This window comes from Hyperolius riggenbachi, chromosome 1 (assembly GCF_040937935.1).
Source record: "Hyperolius riggenbachi isolate aHypRig1 chromosome 1, aHypRig1.pri, whole genome shotgun sequence".
Lineage (NCBI taxonomy): Eukaryota > Metazoa > Chordata > Amphibia > Anura > Hyperoliidae > Hyperolius > Hyperolius riggenbachi.
The window spans coordinates 298843250-298866801 of NC_090646.1; positions in this window are offsets into that span (position 1 = coordinate 298843250).

Below are 23552 nucleotides of genomic sequence, written 5' to 3' on the forward strand. Positions count from 1 at the left end.
TTTTGTGGACAGATTTGTAGGCCAGACACAGTAGCTTGAATCTGATTCTGGGCTGGATAGGAAGCCAGTGGAGGGATTCACAGAGGGGAGCTGCCATGGTGGAGCGATGAGAGGAGTGGATAATTCTGGCTGCCGCATTCATGACAGACTGCAGCGAGGCAATTCGGATTGTAGGGAGACCAAACAGAGGAGCATTGCAGTAGTTAAGGCAATTATCAACAATATGTCTAAGTCTGAAAATGCTTTACCGCAACCTTTGGATCTACTGTAGTTTACTCTAAGGATATTCCAACTTGAACTATATGATCAATTTGCATTGCAAAACTAATGTTAGCTACATTAATGTTTATTGATCTTAGTCCATCCATTGCAGTCACCAGTGGTCCTGCCACATGAAGCTTTGGACCTAATAAGGCATTTGGTTGACACAAAACTGACACATTGCTGAAACTGTTCAATTTGTCCTCATTCTACCAAACTGATGTTGTCATATTTTAATGTATCCAGAATGTAACTATTAGTCATGTGGGTCATTTGTTTTTCTGTGAGAATCTTGTACTTAGGTTAATATATCACATCTGCAAGCTAGACATGTTAACCACCAGAAAATGTAGAACTGAACACAATGGTCAGCTCCTTGACATTTTTTAACTGCCAAACCTAATCTGAAATAGGCCATTTTTATTTCTATCTATGCAGGTATTTATAATGTCAGTTGTATAACTCATCCTGAGCCTCACACCTGGCACACATTGGGATGTACTGTACTAACAGCTGGACATGAGCTAGTCTGTGCTTGGCGCTCCAAGCATGTGCTTTATGCTCAGCTGCCTCCCTTGCCCTATTACTTCTGTTTATAGTGTGATATATATATATACAGAGAATAAGTAGAACCAGTTCTACCTTTGGAAGAAGCTTTCATGACCTGCCAGAAGGAATCCCTTAAATTTATTGAACTGCTCTGTGAATGTTTATTCTGGAGGAGCAAAGAGTTCATTCACTTGATACCTTAGACAAAACAGATTGCTTTCAATAAATCAGTATGTGGAAAATAAAACAGAATTTTAGCTTGTACATCCTACCGCATGCATATTGTATATGACATCAACACCATAAGAGTTTTTCCAGGACTGTATATGCTAAAGACAATATTTAAATATATATCCTAAAATGACCATAAACCTCTTAAAAACAGGAGATAAACTCATGCGTAAAGCCAGCATTTTCGTCACTGGTAAAGCAAAACATAAAGTGACATACATACAGTACAGATGAGCATAGCAATATACTGTTGAGTGTAAAAGAATGCAATATGGAGTGCCCTGTGTGATCTTCTACAAATAGTTACATGTGTTTGTATATAAGCAATGCATTTTTAATCCCTTGACATCTGTAACACTACTGTTCCTCTCCTAGAAAGTCAGTTAATCCAAAAATGCATGCAGCAGTGCTTTGTGTGCAGTAAAAGATGCATTGTCATTTTATTAAATTGCACAACATCTTGGCAGCAACAGAGACACAGATGCATGCAACCCATCCACTGTAAATTAAGCACAAAATAGATAGTAATGCACAGGTAAAAACCGCTGCACTGCTGCAACAGTAGTATCCATGAGCTCATGACCTGAGCTATATTTGTTAACTGCTACAAGCACCTAAAAATGTTGCGAGCATCTACTAGACCATTTGGAGTTCCATTATCGCAAACATCAAGGGTACACATGCACTTAGTCAAGTGACCGAAGGTTCAGCATGCAAATGGGACTTGAGTCACAGCTGCTTACTAATCACATTTTAAAGTTAACTTAAAGAGTGTGGAGTATAGTAATTCCAATTGCTCTTCCCTTCTTAAATACTTGCAAACTGGTGCCCAATGGGCACTGTCAGGAACTGGCCCACGGCACGCCTGCGTATACGATTCCCGACTGCGGGTTTGACCAGATCGAGAGGGGAAGCAGCCTTAGTCAAGCTAAAACAAGGCTGTGACCCCTCAGAACACTTCTCACTGCCACCACCAGCTGTTGCTAGACACTTCCACTCTGCTGTCGAGTTACTCGCACTGGCGTTTTCGTACGTTGGGTCAGCTGCGCACTTTAGGCCAACGTATGACAAACACCCCACACACACGCACAATTGCAATCTTACACTGTAGTGAAGCAAAACCACTAACAGTCGTTCCGAACGATACTGTTAGCCACTCTGAGACTTCCCACTCTGCTGTCGAGCGCAGAAGTGCCCCATACACCCAATGCAATTACAATCTTATACGGTAGTGTTGCTTAATCATACAATTAGGCATGGACTTATACACAGTTACACTTCAGTCTCTTCTAGGCTATGAGTGTTAGCTTAGTACAGCAGAAGTCAAACTTATTGAAAAAAGTGGAACAATGCAGAAAATAATATATACAAAAGATTTACAAAAACAAAGTAAAAATTACAATGATACACACAAGATAAAGTTGCATAAAAATAAAATAAACGCAAAGTGAACTTTTACCAGCGCAAATGTCCAACCGTGGAGGGACACAGATTTTCCGATTTCGATTGGGATCAACTCTGGCGATGTGCTACCCTCAAGAGAAGATTATTTTTAGGCATCTGGCCCTGCTTTTTATACTGGGATATATGCCTGGAGACTGCAACTTCATTGGGAAGGGGAGGAACTCGTTTTAATTAAATTTCCAGACATAATTTAATTCCCAGACATCTAACTTCCACATGTAAAAGTGTATTATAGCACACCCGTCAAAAGACTTCAAAGCGTTCCTGTGTTAGTGTTTGATCTTTTCAGAGATTTCAGAACACTTCCATACATCAAACGATTGTATTTTGGTTGCAGGTAGCAGTTTGCATGTAATTACCTGTAAACAGACACAGACAATCACATCTGAGACAGCCAATCCAAGGTGAAGACCTGACTGCTATTGTTCTCCCTCAAATGCAAATGTACTACAGGAGATTCAATTAGCAGCATCCAACTTCTAGAGGAACTGAATGCAACAGCTCAAAGTACTTCATTCTGCCATACAAACAAACACAGCGTTCCCCAAAGCCAAAATGGCTGTAGCCGACATCACATATAATACAGTCAGAAAAATGAAAAATATGCTTCTGTATTATCCCAACCTCATAACTAGCTGCTATATCATGACAGACACGGCACAAGTACAACAGTGGTGGAAATAGTAGAGCTACGCATCAGGGCTAGAAGCTCACAAAGGTTTGGTAAGTGAAAGAGCTGGGTATCAGAGTATAGCACAACTGAGGAGCCTAGCTAAGTCCCTTAATTGTACCTTAGACCCTAGGTTCTCAATGTGTGGTATGCGTACCCCAGGGAGTACTTCTGATGGTTCCAGGGGGTACTCAGGCTTGATATACTTAACCAAGAATAACAAATTTAGAGTTTTAGAAAATGATAAATCTTATTCAAACAACACAAAATTTGTATTTTTATTTTAATTAAAAGCATTAGGAAATGCTTGGAAATTGTTTAGAACCAATGATCATGTACTACGATTAAATATATATTTGTCAAGGGGTACTTGTGATAATGTTTACTATGCCAGGGGGTACTTGGTGAGTACAGGGTCTTAAAAGGGGTACATACCAATAAAATGTTGAGAAACACTGCCTTATGCTGGGGATACACGGTGCGTTTCTGTAACGTGTATCGACCAGCTGATCCGGCCAGCTGATAATATTCAGCTGGCCCGATCAAGCCGCTCGACCCTCGCCCGCTCGATCCCTGCTGGCGGACAATGGCAGGGAATCGAGCGCTGATAAGGAAGCGCCAGCGGGGACAAGCGGTAATCAATCCGCGCGGACGAGCGGGGACACGGCTGGGGTTGATCCGGCGGCTAATCGGCTGCTGGATCGACCCATGTATTCCCAGCATTAGAGGTATAAGAATGATGTTGGTTGTATAGTGGTTGCTGGAAATGTTCTTATTTGTAAATGTCCCTGAAAAGTTGTTAGTGGCATATTGATAAATATTCATTTTAGCATATAGGTTAGAGTTTATGTATATTCGTCTTGCTTGCTTGACTTTGTTGGCAGTCAAGCAGAGTACCTATAGGTTAAAAAAATGTGAACTTAAGGTGAAGAAAAACAAAACAATAAACAAACAAAACACACACTTGCCTAATTAAATTGCTTTTCTATGCAACCTTTTTATTTTTATTTACATGTTGTCCACAGTCAAAGAACTGTACATTTCTTGCCTTACACCAGCTTTTGCACAAGTTTTGTGTCCAAGTTACTCTTCACTTCTGTTTTAAAGTTTATTACATTCTTATTAGAGCACTGTAACCTTTAGATGTTCAATTTAAGAAAATACTTGACTTGCCTATGCATTTTTACTATTATTAAGCCCTTCTTTAGTGAGTTGCACACAAACACTTACTGAACATGCACTTGTGGTGCTAGCCTACTACACTGCAAGGGTATTTTCAGAGAGGGTGTTTAGTGCATCTAAATATGTGGGGAACTAGAGATGGTTAATGATATGCAAATAGTTGTGGGATTTAAAACAAATGTAAGCAAATTTATGCAGCTTGAAAATGGAGCAATAAAATCACACCAAGGTAGAATTTGATTGGCCCATTTTAAGCTGCATACATTTTCATACAAAATTTGCATAATCCTGTAATAACTTGGAATTGTTTGCATCCCATGGACCATCCACAGTTGGGACAAACATTTGAATCTGCCTGTCCACAAGCAACGGTAACTGATTGTAATTTATAAAAGTGAAAAAGACTTGGCTTTCAGATGCTCTGAGACTCCCTGATAGCAACAATTAGTTGCTGCATACATTCGAGCACCTGTATACGACGAAGAATAGCTCTCCAAAATTAAGAGCAAAAAACACTGATCCTGATAGATGGTAGTGCTGTTATTTCTACTTCTGCTTTCCTCAAATTAAAGTGTATCTGTAATTATTGCCATTTCTAAATGAATGGTGTGCGCCAACACAGTGCCAGCGCAACCAATGGTTGGCATAGCCTTATTCCAAACCACCATTCCATAGCTGTCTTGCATGTCTGGTTTCAGGATCACCTTAAGACATTAATTCATGACAGTGATATTGTTATGTAAAACATCTGTAAATTGGAGACTTTTTTCCCCCATGCATAAAAAAATTTGAAGAAAATCTTCCCCACCCCTCAACCACAATCCCAAGAATGGGGTCACCTTGAACTCTGATTACTAGCTCAATATAGCTATTGGCAGAAACAGACACCCACTTCTGGAGAGCACAGAGCTCTTCACACACCTCCTTGCCACACCTGTCAATTCAGTTGCCAATTTGTCGCTTCCATGATGTCACAGAGTTGCATAATCTGAATAAGTCTATTAATGCAGGCAATGCCATTACATAAGCTCAGCAGAGAAGCTTGATGTGGATAGATGCTTTTCGCAGCAGGTCTTCAAGTAAGCTGACAATACAATTAAGGCATCAATACACGAGAGGAGTGCTGGCCCTGCAGCTTTAAGAGTGGTGAGAGAAGGGGGTTCAGCACATCACCACCTGGTACCTTCACATTTGCAAGCCAGCGTGCTCTAACTGGAAACAGTGTATCTATAATGCATGCAAGAGAGAAGCCGACACTGCTGAATGCTGGTTTATTCAAACGTACTAAAAGCCTGGAGGCCGTTTCGCGCTACCGCACTTCTACAGAGGCTGAAGGGCGCGGCGGTAGATATCTGGCATATGTAGCTGAGACTCAAAGCTGTGTGAAGGAAAGTGGAGTCCGCTCAACCCCGATGGACGAGAGCAGAGCAGGAACCAGGCAACTCATACCCCGACAATGGACCACAGAAAGGTGAAGTTCCGCTCATTGCTCCAAATGTATCAAAATCTTTATTAAATACAGGTTACAAAGCTTGAAGATTCGCTAACATGTTTCGGACACACTCTGGTTCTTAATCATAGCATGAATCTGAATTAAAACATGAAGTTTAAATACCTACAACCACACCCTTGCCTCACCCAATCAAATCTGGGGGACCGCCCACAGGAAGTCCACTCTATTGAGGGGAGGTCATAATGCTTAAAACAATGATAAAAGAAAGGGCAATTCATACAATCAAGGAAAAAGGTATGACACAGACTACACGCAGTCACTTGTATAGATGTTAAAATACAGTCGATGTCAAGTTATACACATGAACATAGAAAATATATATACATGCAAAGGATATAAAGAATGCAGAGGATACAAATAAAATCAAAATCAGAAAGCGATAAGTGACATGGGAGGGGAGGATCCCAAGTTGACTAGATGACACGACTAAGATCCCATCTAGAATTGAGACCCTTCGGCATTCTCGTGTCTAACTGAAAGATCCAAAACGCCTCTCGTGTAAGTAAGGCCTTATGTAGGTTCCCCCCTCTAGGTGGTTTCGTGATGCGCTCTACTGCCTGAAATGAAAACGATGACATATTACCAGCATGTGCCTGTCTGAAATGTCTTGCTACATTAGATATTTCCGATGTTAGCCATCCGGCACCCCTATAGTGCTCGGCAATACGCTCCCTTAAAGGGCGCGTGGTGCAGCCCACATATTGAAGACGACACTCCAGGCAGGAAACCACATAAACTACATGTCTAGTGCCACAATTAGCATACTGCTTAAGGCGAAAAACCTTGCCACTTGAAAAAGAAGAGATCGTTTTAGTGACTGTGTGCACAAAACAGTAGTTGCATGTCCGTATACCACACCTGAACGAACCCACTGTGGTAAGCCAACATGGCTGACTATTATTGGTGGAAAAAAGGCTAGAAGAGAGGATACCTCCTAAGGTGGGGGCCCGTCTACTTGCAAACTTAACTCCCTTGCCTATCACTTGGTCTATTTGTGGATCTATACGTAAAATAGGCAGCAGATCCTTGATCACAGAGACCACATGGTTGTATTCCTCACTAAAGGCAGTGACAAATATTACATTATTATGAGAAATGGTTTGATCTAGAGTACCCGAGTTAGTCTGTAGCAAACGGTATCTGTCTCTACTGAGGGCAATTTGTCGTCCCCGTTTAATCATCCAGTTTGGGTAACCCCGCTCCCTAAGGCGAGATGCAACCACATCACACTCAATGTTGAAATTTTCCAATGAGGAACAATTACGACGCGCCCGAATGAATTCACCGACGGGAATGGCCCTCACAGTATGTGATGGGTGACAGCTGTTAGCTCTTAGGGTGGAGTTCCCACTGCATGGTTTACGGTATGTCTTGGATGATAAGGAACTCAAAGATTCCTCACCCTTCAAGAGAATATCTAGATAACTTATTTCTCTGGGGGCCCACTGGAAAGTAAAAGACAGATTGAGATGATTTTCATTCAAGAAATCAACAAAAATTGGGACCTCACTGGGCAAGCCATTCCAGACGACAATCAAGTCGTCTATATATCTGCCGTACCACACTATCCGATCCGAGAACCTATTCCTATCACTGAATAAAAAGAGCTCTTCCCACCAACCCATATATAGGTTGGCCAAGGAGGGGGAAAATTTAGCCCCCATAGATGCTCCACTGGATTGATGGTTATCTCCAGCCGCTTGTTAGGCGCCTACCAGGTTATGTAAGAGACACAAAACATATCTTGAGCAGCCTTCGTGACTTCAAGTGGCAGAGGGAATATAGTTGGATAACTATTGATGTTAAAGCACTTTATTCCTCTATTCCTCATGCCCTTGCCCTCGAGGCAGTTCATCACCACATGGCGTTGTATTCTTCTTTTTCCACAGATTTGCGTACATTCATTGGGCTTGCCATTGAATTTCTGCTGAGCCATAATTATTTTCTGTTCGATTCAGAATTTTTCCTACAACGCTGTGGAGCATCTATGGGGGCTAAATTTTCCCCCTCCTTGGCCAACCTATATATGGGTTGGTGGGAAGAGCTCTTTTTTTCAGTGATAGGAATAGGTTCTCGGATCGGATAGTGTGGTACGGCAGATATATAGACAACTTGATTGTCGTCTGGAATGGCTTGCCCAGTGAGGTACCAATTTTTGTTGATTTCTTGAATGAAAATCATCTCAATCTGTCTTTTACTTTCCAGTGGGCCCCCAGAGAAAAAGGTTATCTAGATATTCTCTTGAAGGGTGAGGAATCTTTGAGTTCCTTATCATCCAAGACATACCGTAAACCATGCAGTGGGAACTCCACCCTAAGAGCTAACAGCTGTCACCCATCACATACTGTGAGGGCCATTCCCGTCGGTGAATTCATTCGGGCGCGTCGTAATTGTTCCTCATTGGAAAATTTCAACATTGAGTGTGATGTGGTTGCATCTCGCCTTAGGGAGCGGGGTTACCCAAACTGGATGATTAAACGGGGATGACAAATTGCCCTCAGTAGAGACAGATACCGTTTGCTACAGACTAACTCGGGTACTCTAGATCAAACCATTTCTCATAATAATGTAATATTTGTCACTGCCTTTAGTGAGGAATACAACCATGTGGTCTCTGTGATCAAGGATCTGCTGCCTATTTTACGTATAGATCCACAAATAGATCAAGTGATAGGCAAGGGAGTTAAGTTTGCAAGTAGACGGGCCCCCACCTTAGGAGGTATCCTCTCTCCTAGCCTTTTTTCCACCAATAATAGTCAGCCATGTTGGCTTACCACAGTGGGTTCGTTCAGGTGTGGTATACGGACATGCAACTACTGTTTTGTGCACACAGTCACTAAAACAATCTCTTCTTTTTCAAGTGGCAAGGTTTTTCGCCTTAAGCAGTATGCTAATTGTGGCACTAGACATGTAGTTTATGTGGTTTCCTGCCTGGAGTGTCGTCTTCAATATGTGGGCTGCACCACGCGCCCTTTAAGGGAGCGTATTGCCGAGCACTATAGGGGTGCCGGATGGCTAACATCGGAAATATCTAATGTAGCAAGACATTTCAGACAGGCACATGCTGGTAATATGTCATCGTTTTCATTTCAGGCAGTAGAGCGCATCACGAAACCACCTAGAGGGGGGAACCTACATAAGGCCTTACTTACACGAGAGGCGTTTTGGATCTTTCAGTTAGACACGAGAATGCCGAAGGGTCTCAATTCTAGATGGGATCTTAGTCGTGTCATCTAGTCAACTTGGGATCCTCCCCTCCCATGTCACTTATCGCTTTCTGATTTTGATTTTATTTGTATCCTCTGCATTCTTTATATCCTTTGCATGTATATATATTTTCTATGTTCATGTGTATAACTTGACATCGACTGTATTTTAACATCTATACAAGTGACTGCGTGTAGTCTGTGTCATACCTTTTTCCTTGATTGTATGAATTGCCCTTTCTTTTATCATTGTTTTAAGCATTATGACCTCCCCTCAATAGAGTGGACTTCCTGTGGGCGGTCCCCCAGATTTGATTGGGTGAGGCAAGGGTGTGGTTGTAGGTATTTAAACTTCATGTTTTAATTCAGATTCATGCTATGATTAAGGACCAGAGTGTGTCCGAAACATGTTAGCGAATCTTCAAGCTTTGTAACCTGTATTTAATAAAGATTTTGATACATTTGGAGCAATGAGCGGAACTTTACCTTTCTGTAGCTGAGACTCAGACGTGTGCCGCTAATAACTCCACCCACTCACTACACAAGTTGGCCAAGGAAAGGCTGAGACACAATGCATACCAGAAGCTCTTCCTAACTACTTAGTCTCCAGCAAGTCAAACCTATTGGTTGGCCGTAGTGTTATTACATATTGAAGGAATCTGTAATGTAAGGTGGAGATAGTAGATTTCCCTCTTGTAGCCAAAAAGAATATGGCAATTAGTTCAGCACAGTGGTTAAGTGCTGTGGGAGACAAATATAGTGTTGTGAAAAAAGGGGGATACTAAATCCTAATAAACAAACGGTGATTGTGGCCTTTATTGCCAAAAGTGAGACAGCCGTCAGGCTTTTAGTGCCTGGTACCCATCATCACCTTCCTTCCCACCAACTTAGCAGTATGTGCAATTCAGGTTGGCTCCTGACCCTGTGATCACTGTAAGCCAATCACAGTAATCGCAGCACTGTTTTTCAGAAAAACAAAGTCTCTGGTCCAAGTACGCAAGTGGTTAAGTAGTACCAACCAGGTAGGTGTCATTGTGCATAACTGCATAGCTGATGGGATAAAACCACCCATGTACAGATGGAAGATTCCACAAAGGGTCATGAGAATGACAGGGTGAAGTCCCTGTGGAATTTCAACAGCGGCAAACAGAAAGGTATCAGTTAGTCAACTGGACTTCTTGCCAGCAGATAAGGACCAGATGAAAGTTGTGGTAATAATGTAGCAGTGTCAAATAAGGCCAGGTTACCACTTGAGTTGGATTTCCAATGGCCAGTGGGAGCGGACAGTGCATTGTGGTCCAGTAGAAGTCCAAAGCAGATGAGTTTCCACTATAATCTTCTATGAGAAACACATCTACTGTCTGGGAAAAAGCAGGCAGGTCCCAAATTTGTATTCTACTTACCAGGCTGACAAGTCTGAATGTACATCACATTCCAAATTATTATGCAAATTGTATTTTTCTCTGATTTTCCTGAATAGTTGATGCAAGTGGCAGTCATCATCATTTTTGAGTCATCAACCATAAGAGTATAATTTGAATGTTATTGAACAAACCTCCTAATGATAACGGAATGTTTTTTTTTTAAAGAAAACAATTAAAATGCATTGTTCCAAATTATTATGTACCATGGAATTTCAAAACATTTTATGGGTTGTAAAGCACCAAAAATGGTAATTTTATAAACTTGCAGCATTAGGAGGTCATATTTACTGAAATTAAAAGCTATTTCAATCAAAAACATCTTACCATTTCAAGTTACATTTGATAGCAGCTTTACAATTCTTGCATCCATTGAACTTGTGAGTTTTTGGAGAGTTTCTATTTGAATTTCTTTGCAGGATATCAGAACAGCCTCCCAGAGCTGCTGTATGGATGTAAACTGCCTCCCACCCTTATAGGTCTTTTGCTTGAGGTTGCTCCAAAGGTTCTCAATAGGATTGAGGTCAGGGGAGGATGGCGGCCACACCATGAGTTTCTCTCCTTTTGTGCTAATAGCAGCCAATGACGTAATCCTTGCAGCATGAGACGGTACAATGTCATGCATGAAGATTCTTTTTTTCATTGAAAATACGTATCTTGTTTTTGCACCATGGAAGAAAGTGGTCAGTCAGAAACTCCACATACTTTTCAGAGGTCAATTTCACACCTTCAGGGACCCTAAAGGGGCAGAAAAGCTCTCTTCCCATGATTCCAGCCCAAAACCTTACTCTGTCACCTCCTTGCTGACATTGCAGCCTTGTTGGGATGTTGTGGCTGTTAACCAACCATCCACCACTCCATCCATCTGGACCATGAAGAGTTGCATGGAACTTATCAGTAAACAAGACTGTTTGGGGGCGTGGCCGGAGGCGCATGGAGTGAGGACGTGGGTTGAAGGAGCTCCCGCTCAGACACGGTGAATATCCGATATAAAACACTCGTATACTACCTACAACAACCTAAGGACAATACTCCTGGCTGGAGACCCCCCTCGGGAAACTATATACCCACACTATGACCAGAAGGCAGTCGGAGGCAGTCTCAAAACTACAAAAATTCCGCATGGACGCCAAGGCCCAAGATGGCGCTGAGATACAGGAGGAGGAGGTACCGGCACCTACACTGGCCCAAATCATGGAAGCTATTACATGCTGCCAGGGCAGCCTAACTCTCATCACCTCCAAGCTGGAGGAGGTCAAAACTGATGTTTCCCTTCTCCGCCAAGATATGCACAATCTCAGAGCCAGAGTCACCGGGGCGGAAACGCGCATAAGTACGCTGGAGGACGACATCAGGCCTCTGCAGCCAGACCTTGCTGCCTCACGTGCGGACATAAAAGTTATAAAAGAGCGTCAAGATGATCTTGAAAACCGTAACCGCCGCTCAAACATCCGCATAGTAGGACTCCCTGAAAAGGTAGAGGGTGACCGGCCGGTAGAATTTATTGAGGGCCTACTAAAGGACACATTCGGGCGCAAAACTTTTTCCAACGTTTTCGTGGTGGAGCGTGCACATCGCATCTCAGCTAAGGTACCCCCCCCGGGGTCTACACCCCGCACCTTTATCCTGAAGTTTCTAAACTACCGCGACAGGGATGCACTACTGCAAGCCGCCCGCGCCAAAGGAGAGGTCACCTTCCAGAATACGCGCCTTTCCTTTTACCCTGACTACTCGCTCGAAGTACAAAAGCAGAGGGCAAACTTTATTGGAGTCAAAAAGCGCCTTCGCGAAGCAGAAATTGAATACGCCATGCTCTACCCGGCGAAGCTCCGCATTATCTCCAAAGGCCGCACACACTTCTTCAGCAGCCCTGCAGAAGCCTCTAAATGGCTGGATGAAAACCCTTCTTCCTCTAGCAGGCGGAACTCTCCTCGCCGTGAAGACGCCTAGCGACCCACTCGCCCCACCGTATACCACCTCACAGGTACTGTGCCCCCTTACTCCCTTGTCTGGTCCCTAGAACTATGGTCACGTACTGGATATATAACTTTAGGCCCACGCAGCTGCTCCCCGCTATGCGCTCTATTACCCACCACTGTACCAACTCTCCCCACCGTAATAAACTCTCGGTATGCAAAGCCGACATGATGTGAGCCTAAACTGGGCTGGAAGTCACTCGTCATGCCCTTTCCCTGTCCACATAAACGCCTAAATCACAATCTGCAACGTGACTGAATAGTATTGCATCCATCCTCCACAACCGAGTGGACTCTGATAGTATAAATAAGTTATCCACTTACTCCAGCAATATGGAACTGTTGTTCTTTCTTTGCTCCTGTGGAGCGGTGCTGCTGTGCGCACCCCCTGCGAGCGCCCTTACCTGAGCAGCGTTACGTTCAGCCTTAAGGTTTATGATCAAAAGATGGACGAAATATCTTAACTATATGCCTTATGTATGTGAACATGCACTGTTTAATATGCACTTCCTTTGCAGATATTGGGGGTGCGTGGCGGCGCTGGCTTTTTGTCGGCGCCCCCGGGGTGGGCAGGCATACTCTTTGCACTCTACACTCAGTCATTAACTGGTTTATGGTGTGCCTGTACGCCTCGGGCTGCGCAGAAGTAGGACATCGGTTCTACGTCATATATAATTCCATTGAGTGGTACTCCCCTATACAAGACTGTTTGAGTGTGTATTATTGTTCTAGCTCCCCACACATGTATAGAAGCTGCACTAATAGTACCCCTTTTTGAAGGACTCTCTAGTGTGCCTCTTGTTTCCCCACGCAGGCGTAAACTGCGCTATACTGTGCAAACGTCTGTTTACCGCAATGTTTTTGGTTCTGTTCTGGGTTAAAGCTCTGCGCATGTTTGCGACCGAGCCGGGTGGGTTGGGTTCTGGGTATTATATGTTTTGTGTTAAAGGCTTTACTGATGCAGATCTTACTCAAAGTTTATTATATGTGCTTATGGAGGGAGGGGCTAAGGTAAATGCACCACTCCACACTTTATCATATATATATGGCAATGGCGGCTACACTTAAGACTCTTTGTTGGAATGTTAGGGGGTTAAATGATAAAGTAAAGCGCTCCACGGTATTAAACTTCCTAAAGGGATATAAACCAGATATAATAGCCCTAACAGAAACACACTTGACAGGTAACAAACTACTGGCTCTCCGTAGAAACTGGGTGGGCTGGATGTACCATGCTCCATATTCCCAGTATTCGCGGGGTGTCTCACTGCTTGTCCATAAGACACTACAATTCACCCCACTTCTAGTCATTGCAGATCCCATGGGGAAGTATATATTTACTCATTGTGAGATCGCGGGTCTCCCCCTTCTAATACTTGCATTTTACATACCACCCCCATTCTCCTCTGTCCCATTAAAAGAAGGGGTTAACTTATGCTTCGTTTTCCAGGCGTTCCATCAGTATGGTTAGGCGACTTTAACAATGTATGCAACCCATCCCTTGACAGGCATCCCCCGCAACTCAATAAACCCACCACGTTCTCCAACTTTATGGCGGATGTGCAGTTGGTTGACACTTGGAGGCATGTACACTCTAACACACCGGCATTTACCTGTACCTCTAGTACACACAATACACTGTCACGCATAGATTATATTTTCATATCTCCCCCACTCCTTAACTGGATAGAGGACATTAAGATTCTCCCAAGACTTATATCTGATCACTCCCCGCTACTACTCACTATGCACTGGGGCTCTTGTCCCCCCTTTAGGTTCTGGAAGTTTAACCCTTTCTGGCTTGAACTCATGAAAACCGACGATCTGCTCCCTAAACAGATCGAGGAATATTTCTTCAATCACAGAGAGGAGGAGAACAGGATACTGGTTTGGGACACTTTTAAAGCTTACTTTCGTGGGGCCCTGATACAAGCAGTCGCCAAACATAAAGGAGACACCAGGGATAGGATTGAAACACTAGCAAATCAAATTCAGGTAGCAGAGGCAAGATGCCTGGCCGATCCAAATACAACAACAGAACACGCTTTGAGGAAAGCACAATCCGAACATCGAGAGCTTCTTGAGGAGGTAACCCTCAGCAAGCTATTTTTTAATAAACAAATTCAATACGAGCAAGGTGAAAAAGCAGGCACCCTGTTGGCACACCTGGCTAAACCGTACACTACCCCTCCGGTTATAGCGAAAATACTAAATCTACAAGGGCAGGTAGTCACCAAGCCCCAAGAAATTAATGCAGTATTTCACGCCTACTATTCCCACCTATACATGAGCAAAACAAATGCCACGCAAACAGACTCAGAGATATATCTATCTGAACTAAATCTTCCTCGCCTGACAGACTCCCAACGCCTGCAACTAGAGGAGCCTATTTCCCTGGAAGAAATAGACTGTGCCATAGCAAGCTTTCCCAATAAAAAAGCCCCTGGCTTAGATGGCCTCCCCATAGAAATATACAAAAAATATACTGACGCGCTAGCGCCTTCCCTGCTAGAGGTTTACCAACAAGCATTTGAACTACAACAACTTCCACAATCAATGTGTGAGGCCCTAATAATAGTACTCCCCAAGCCTGGCAAGGACCCTCTCCAATGCGATTCATATCGCCCAATTTCTCTCCTGACCACAGACGTTAAAATATTAGCAAAAATTTTAGCAACAAGGCTTAACTCTGTCATATCCTCCTTAATACACCCCGATCAGACTGGTTTTATGCCAGGAAAGAACACCGCCATAAATATTAGGCGGTTGTTCTCTAACATACAATGCAAACATATAAACTCGGGTCAGAGAGTTATTGCCTCCTTAGATATGGCTAAGGCCTTCGACTCAGTGGAATGGCCATTTCTACTAGCGGTCCTTGCCAGGTTTGGTTTTGGAGACAACTTTTGTAAATGGGTCACAATCCTGTACACTAATCCATCTGCCCGCGTGTGTACTAATTCATGGATTTCAGAGGCATTTCTACTTGAACGAGGAACAAGACAGGGATGCCCCCTGTCCCCTCTATTATATGCCCTGGTGGCAGAACCAATGGCACACAGAATTAAAACACACCCTGGCGTAACGGGATTTAAAACCCAGAACACAGAAGACAAAATCAGTATGTACGCAGACGACACTGTTTTATACCTAGCAGATGGAGGCCCCTCCCTCTCCTGTGCACTAGATATTATAGATGAGTCCGGTTACTACTCGGGCCTACATGTTAATAAATCCAAATCCATGATACTAGCGCTAGACTCCCAAGACACCCACTCATCCTCATATGACACCCCCCTAAAGTTAGTACAAACCTTTAAATACTTAGGCGTTCAGATAAATAAAGACCCAAAACACTACCTGGCTAATGAAATCTACGGGCTGATCCCGCTAGTGCAAACTAGATGTAGGTCCTGGTCTAAACTCCCCCTCTCTGTGATTGGGCGCACAAATTTAATAAAGATGGTTCTACTTCTGAAAATTCTGTATATGCTACACCACACACCAATATACATTCCACAGTGTTTCTTCAGACGGCTCAGGGCAGTGTTGCTTGCTTTTATTTGGAACAACGGCAGATCCAAGCTACGCTACTCAGTTTTGCAAAACTCGAGTGATATGGGTGGCATAGCTCTCCCGTCATTTCATAAATACTACCTAGCATCTCAACTGCAGCATATGGCAGCATGGTTTGTCGTTCCACATGCTATTAATGCTGAGACCCTGGGGTACAACCTTGATCCACACAAAGAAAGCCTTGTATTGGACACTCTTGCAGCGTCACTGCCCGGGGAGAGGCGTAGCAACACTGTACTGGGCCAGGCTGTTGGGGTGTGGAAATGTGTTTGCAGGGAATACAATCTAGATGGATACAACTACCACACTCCCCTATGGAACAATCCCTCCTTGCCAGAGTTCCTTAAGGTACCCGACCCTAAGTTCTGGACTAGCCTAGGAATTGTGTTCTTGGGCCAAATCTTGACGAGAGGCCAATTAAGCTCTCTCCAGGTATTGATAGATAAATTTAAAGTCCCCCGTAGACAGTACTTCAGACACATGCAGTTACAACATGCCTTCATGTGCCAATTCCGTGCCTCCTCCATCAAGACTTTCACTCTGCCCATAATGGATATCATCTCCAATGGGCCTAGCCCGCATCTTATAGGCACTATTTATAAGGAACTAATTGGTAACAAAGCTGTGGAACGCACACTGCCCTCCAGGCAGAGGTGGGAGGCAGCTGGCATTGATATAGAGGATGACGACTGGGAGGACGCATTGCTAGCGGTTAAAAAATCCTCTCCCTGTGTGCGTGACCGTGTCACTCAGCTGTATATTTTGCACCAATCCTACCTTACCCCGGCTAGAATGCATAAATTTAACCCCTCCTCGCCAGATATTTGCCCCAAATGCCAGTCAGTCTCCCCCTCCTTTCTACATCTTTTATGGGAATGTCCTTACCTGTCAAGCTACTGGGCTCAAGTCACCAAATTCCTGCACGATAAGATGGGATGTCCTGTTCCACGGGACCCAATACTATGTTTACTGGGAGTTATACAAGATGAGGGCCTGGATTCTTCTTTAAAGACCCTCATGTCCGAAACTTTGTTCATGGCTAGACAGGAGGTGGCGTGCAGATGGCTAGCGCCCGCGCCTCCTCTGGTCGCCAATTGGATAAAAAGAGTTAATAGCTCCCTACCATACAAAAAACTCATATACGCTCACAGAGGTACCACCACTAAATTCCTCCGTATCTGGGATAAATGGAAAAACTAATGTACAAGAACCCATTTTCTCAATGTACCCGTGCCTTTCTAGGCCCCTAAGTTGTTATAAAAGGTATTACCTGTAACTTCAAGCAGGATCTACAAGACACCTATTGATCACACTACTCCCTGTGTGGATATGCCCCATCCCTCAGACAGCACCTTACCGTAAAAGTCTGTATCAGTGGTATTATACATTATAAACTAATGTTTTTTCTCCTATTGTATATTTATCCTTAAGTCTAAGTACACTGCAATATCTGCAATTATTTTTACCACTGTATTCAAATGTAAAAGCTTAAAACATCGCTGTATACATTTACGTCCTTTCCTTGCTACCTGTTGTACAAACTTGTATTTTATATGCACTCAATAAAGCCTTGTTTTGTTTAAAAAAAATACAAGACTGTTTGAAAATTAGAATTCTTGTAGTTCTGGGCCCACTGCAGATGTTTCTGTTGTGAGCTTAGGTTAGGGGTGGTTGAATAAACGGACGGTTTATGCACTAAAATCCTCTGGAGAATCCTGCATTTGGATGTTCACGGGACTCTGGAGGCACCAGCAGCTTCAAATATGTGTTTGCTGCTTTGTAATGGCTTTTTAGCAGCTGTTCTCTTAATCGGATGTATTTGTTTGGCAGACCCCTTCCTCATTTTGCTTTTATCTGCACAAACCTGTGTGTGCTCTGAGTCAGCCACAAATCTTTTAACAGTGTGGTGATCATGCTAAAGTCTACGTGAAATATAAAGGTTTTTATACCTTGTCCAAGGCATTTAACTATTTCTCGCTTTTCGTCAGCTTTCTCATATTGCTTGAAAACGGTAGTTGTCATAGACAGCATGGGCCGGCCCTTGATCGGGTCAATCACTCAGAGTCAGAAACTCGGTCTCGCTGTCGCTTTGCGCGTAGATGACCATATGTGGATTCGCAATCTATGAACTGACTAGCCGAGAGGCGCGTCCTGACTCCAAAAGGATTCACCACACACGTACAATTCAAATACTTGCCACCACATGTGAGTCAGCACATGACTGTAAATGTATTAGCACACTGTGAACACTGTAAGTTAACCCTTAGCAGTATGCAGGGATCGGCGCCAGATCTGTCTATCAGTGCCCGATTCAAGCATACGGGTTGTAAATACAAGATACTCTAGAACACAAGGTAACGGTTTCGGAGGAGTAAGTACGATTGTGTATGTTCAGGAACAGGTGATAACCGTAAAATTATTTTTTAACGTTTTAATAACAAAAATGCATTACACACATTTACATACACTAATTAACATATATACACAAAGGTTAAAATAAAAGCGAATAATTGTGAAAGGTTTACTTAGCTGAAATGCAGTCTGTGTGGGAATATTTCCTTCTGGGAAAAGAAATGCAAAGTCCTTGGTTTCAGAATCAGAGGCCTTTAGGTATATGTTGTAATCCAAGCACATGTTACAGTTCCAAGATGGCTGCTAACCACATGGTCCTCTGGTTAGCAGCAGCAGGCTCTCGTGAAGATGGGATTTGGAGGACTGAAGTCTGCCTGCTGGCAATGTGCTTTTGATGAAGCTGGTTTGGGGGTGTGGCAATGCCTGCCCCCTCTGAATTACCCACCAATGACAGTCCACCTCCTCCTAGGAGGATTTTGAGCTTAAATTGTAAAACACTGTAACTCATAAACTACACAGGTCATATTTAGGTGGATAGCAGATTCATAATTGTCAGAAAATACCGATTAATATGACATCTTGCATGAGTGCGTTAGGCTGTCCTGCCCCCGAGAAGGGTCGTACACCAATAACCGGACGGGTTATTGTTATGAATTTTATATCAGCACATTGGGCAGATTTTAACGAACAAGACTATATTAATTTCATAGCTGTGCTATAAACGGTTTTCATTTTACAGACTGAAATCATAAACCACATGCATTTAAATCTGTTTCCCAGCGGTGCCAATGTGTCTGAGGTTGGCAGTGGACCCCTGTGGAGCTAGCTTCTTTGGCTTCCCCTGGATGAAAGGACCTTTTGGGGTGTTCATTATCATCTGAGTGTGACCAGCTAGAACAACCTTTGATGTATTACACCAGGTCTCTGGCTAGGGTTTCACACCTCTGTGTCACTGGCCAGGAAAGGGACTCTAATTCAGTGTGGGTGATGGGTTTGCATTCACTCAGAAGAGAAGGAAAAGACATCTGTTGTACGTTTAAACACAAAGTGACATTTGCTTTGCGGAACGATACAGAATCGCTAATCGTCTCGACTTCCGTATCATCAGGCATAAAGAGCAGGTTAGCACGACCTGATCGGTGTGTCTACTTGGTTACTGAATGGGCTTTCGGCTTTCTTATCTGACTGTACTTTAGACAACTCACCAGAGGCATAAAGCCGCATGGTCCGGTGTGTCCCAGTGTCCGCTTTGCGGACGGCGAGATGCACACCAACAGGCTTACCTCTAAATGCCTGGCTGGGTTTGCCTAGCACTTCCTGTAAGGGAGAGAGTTGTTGGCTGACATACAGGTCACTTTCTGGCTCTCGGGTGCCAGCCCGCGAATCTGGAAGCAGCGTGGCATACCCCTTCTCTAACTGACTACACCTTGGCAAAACATTTTGGTCAGCACAACCTAGGTGGACATTAGAACACATTTTAAAAAATGAATTAGCCTTCACCTGTGTGGCGAGGCTTGCCCCTCCTCCAGGAGGGATAGAGGGTGGACCTCTGGGCAGTTTTGCACTGGGTGGCTTCTGCAAGGGTGAGACAGGGAAGGAACTGCCTGTCTCCACCAGCTGTTTGGTAACAGGCAATGGTGTAGCACTCTGACTGTCATAGTAGGAGGGGAGGTCTAGGCCCCCAGCTGCCTGCTCTGACACCTGGCCTCCTTCCGCTGCCCTGCAAGGATATGACCCAGGCAAAACAAGACTGTTACCTCTTAGGTTAGAGGCTATCACATTTAAACATAAATCATTTTTAGCAATATGAGGTTCAGCATGAAAGCTATTAGCAATATTTGGTACAACAACAATATCACAGTTATGTTCATTTTTCACATAATGTACACGCCGGGAACAACAGTGAAAGGTTCAGAATCAGACAAACAGTGATTAGACAGCTGTCCGTTTGAAACAGGTACCTCTTCCTTGGCTCCTTCCCTAGGAGAGCTAGGTACCATTACCCCAACTGCCTCCCTCTGTCCCTCCCCAAGCTTGTACAGTACCTGAGTAGGTCCAGACTAGCAATCCGGGGTGTTGATCATAGGTTCATAAAAGAATCGAAGGGTGCCAAGATCGGTGCCCAACAGCACAGGCACTTGGATGTCATAAGTCACCCCCCACAACTTTTGTCTGGCGCCCCCTTCCCCACTCGAGAACCACATGAGCTTTGGCAATGCGTGCGTGTGTACTACCAACTCCCACAAGTGTAACACGCTCATTAGGAAGGAAATTCTCCCTGGCAACAAGATGAGAGCAAACCAATGTAAGCTCTGCGCCTGTGTCGCAGAAACCGACAGCAATCTGGTCGTTTACTTCCACGACTTGATGATTTCCAGAAAGTCGAGGATTTGCTGCTTTAATGACGAGGTAGGCATGTGCAGTAGAGGATGGGCTAGCCGACTCTGGGCTAGGCTCTGGAGATGGCGTCCTCACCTCAGGGCAGGCAGACTTGATATGCCCTCGCTTGCCACAATGGTAACACTTGGGAACATATGTGGCATCAGGCAAATGAGCAGCAGGTGCAGCTTCCGGCCTCTGTGGCTGTGGGACCCGATTCCCACGGTTCGCAGGGGGAGGAGAGATAGGTTGCATATGTCTCCCCCCTTTCCAGCTCTGGGATGGAGGTTTGCGGCTGTCCGGTGCATGGGTGGCCACAAAAGTGTCTGCTTGGTCTGCGGCAGCTTTGGTGGATCCAGGCTTCCACTCCAAGACAAACTGCTAGACCTCTGGTGGACAATAGTGCAGTAACTGGTCCTGTACGATGAGGTCCTCCAGACCTTGGTGAGAGTCTTTGTTGAGGCCTCGTGACCACTGCCTGAACACAGTGAGCAGGCAACCTGCCAGGTCTGCATAAGTGTCTGTGGGGTCTTTCTGCAGGGCCCTAAACTTTTTGCGATATACCTCTGGGGTCAACTGGTACTTAGCGATAATTGCAGCTTTTATCGCATTATGGTCATTGTCTTTTTCAGCGGGTAAGTCGACAAGCGCCTCAAACGCTTTGTCCCGCAAGTTGGGGGTGAGAAATCTCGCCCACTGCTCCTGGGGCAGATGATGCTGGCGACAAGTCTTTTCAAAGGATTGCAAGTAGGTGTCTAGGTCGGTTCCCTTCTACATTTCAGGGAACTTAAACTTGGGAGTCCCAAACGGGCCTGCTGGGGGCCGGGACTCCGGAGCACTTGGCGAGGGATTTTGGCCTTGTGCTCGCAGTTTGGCCATTTCAAGGTCATGTCTGCGTGCGGCTTCTCTGTCCTCTCTTTCCGCTTCTTTCTCAGCAAGCCACCGGCGCTCTGAAGCTTCTCTTTCCGCCTGCGCCTGGTGTTCTGAAGTTTTCCTTTTCGCCTGGCGTTCTGCCCGGTCAGCGTTTTCTCTGACAATCTGCAGGTACAGCTCAGGATTTGTATCCGACAGTCTTTGTAAAGCATGCTGCATTCCAGCATCAGGAAAGGTTTGCATGGACGGGCACCTGCTGGTTACCATGCTCCTCATCATTTAGTGTGATCCGTTCAGACTCGGTTCTGTTTTCCCCTGGGGCTGAAAGCAGCTCACTTTCCGTTGTCCCAGCAGTACCGTCTGGACCATCAGGGTGCTCTTCCAGCATCTGATCCAGCTGGGTACCTAGTCACAATAAATCCTCGATTAATTGCATTTTTGTTTTATTATAAGTCTCAATGCCTCTTTCTTCACACAAGTTTGCCAGATCAGGCAATTGCATTTGCTTGTATCCCGCTGCATCAGCCATTGTTGCAAAATAAAAGATAGGATAGAAAAAAGAGATGGGGGGAACTCTGTGCTATACGTTTAGTCTATATAAATAGTAATGCACTGGTTATTGACCACAGATTTTGATCTGTTCTAACAGGTTAATCAAATAACGTTGCCGTTGATGTTCTGAACATACACAAATCCCAATAAGCTGCCAACCAATGTCATAGACCGCAGGGTCCGGTCCTTGATTGGGTCAATCACTCAGAGTCAGAAACTCGGCCTTGCTGTCACTTTGCGCATAGATGACCATATGTGGATTCGAAATCTATGAACCGACTAGCCGAGAGGCGCGTCCTGACTCCAAAAGGATTCACCACACACGTACAATTCAAATACTTGCCACCACATGAGTCAGCACATGACTGTAAATATATTAGCACACTGCGGACACTGTAAGTTAACCCTTAGCAGTATGCAGGGATCGGCACCAGATCTGTCTATCAGTGCCCGATTCAAGCATACGGGTTGTAAATACAAGATACTTTAGAGCACAAGGTAACGGTTTCCGAGGAGTAAGTACGATTGTGTATGCTCAGGAACAGGTCATAACCGTAAAACGACTTTTTAACGTTTTAATAACAAAAATGCATTACACACATTTACATACACTAATTAACATATACACATAAGGGTTAAAATAAAAGGGAATAATTGTGAAAGGTTTACTTAGCCGAAATGCAGTCTGTGTGGGAATATTTCCTTCAGGGAAAAGAAATGCAAAGTCCTTGGTTTCAGAATCATAGGCCTTTAGGTATATTTTGTAATCCAAGCAGATTTTACAGTTCCAAGATGGCTGCTAACCACATGGTCCTCTAGTTAGCAGCAGCAGGCTCTTGTGAAGATGGAATTTGGAGGACTGAAGTCCGCCTGCTGGCAATGTGCTTTTGATGAAGCTGGTTTGGGGGTGTGGCAACGCCTGCCCCCTCTGAATTACCCACCAATGACAGTCCACCTCCTCCTAGGAGGATTTTGAGCTTAAATTGTAAAACACTGTAACTCATAAGCTATACAGGTCATATTTAGGTGGATTCCATTGCATCAAGTTTCCACACCTCTGTGTCACTGGCCAGGAAAGGAACTCTAATTCAGTGTGGGTGATGGGTTTGCATTCACTCAGAAGAGAAGGAAAAGACATCTGTTGTACGTTTAAACCCAAAGTGACATTCTGCTCTGCTTTGGGGAACGATATAGAATCACTAATCGTCTCAACTTCCGTATCATTCATGACAGTGGTCTGCTTAATAAAGTTAGTGACAAGACAATATACTCTGTACAGCGCTGCGTATTATGTTGGCGCTATATAAATACTAAAATAAATAAATAGATGTGGAAAACCCTTTTTTA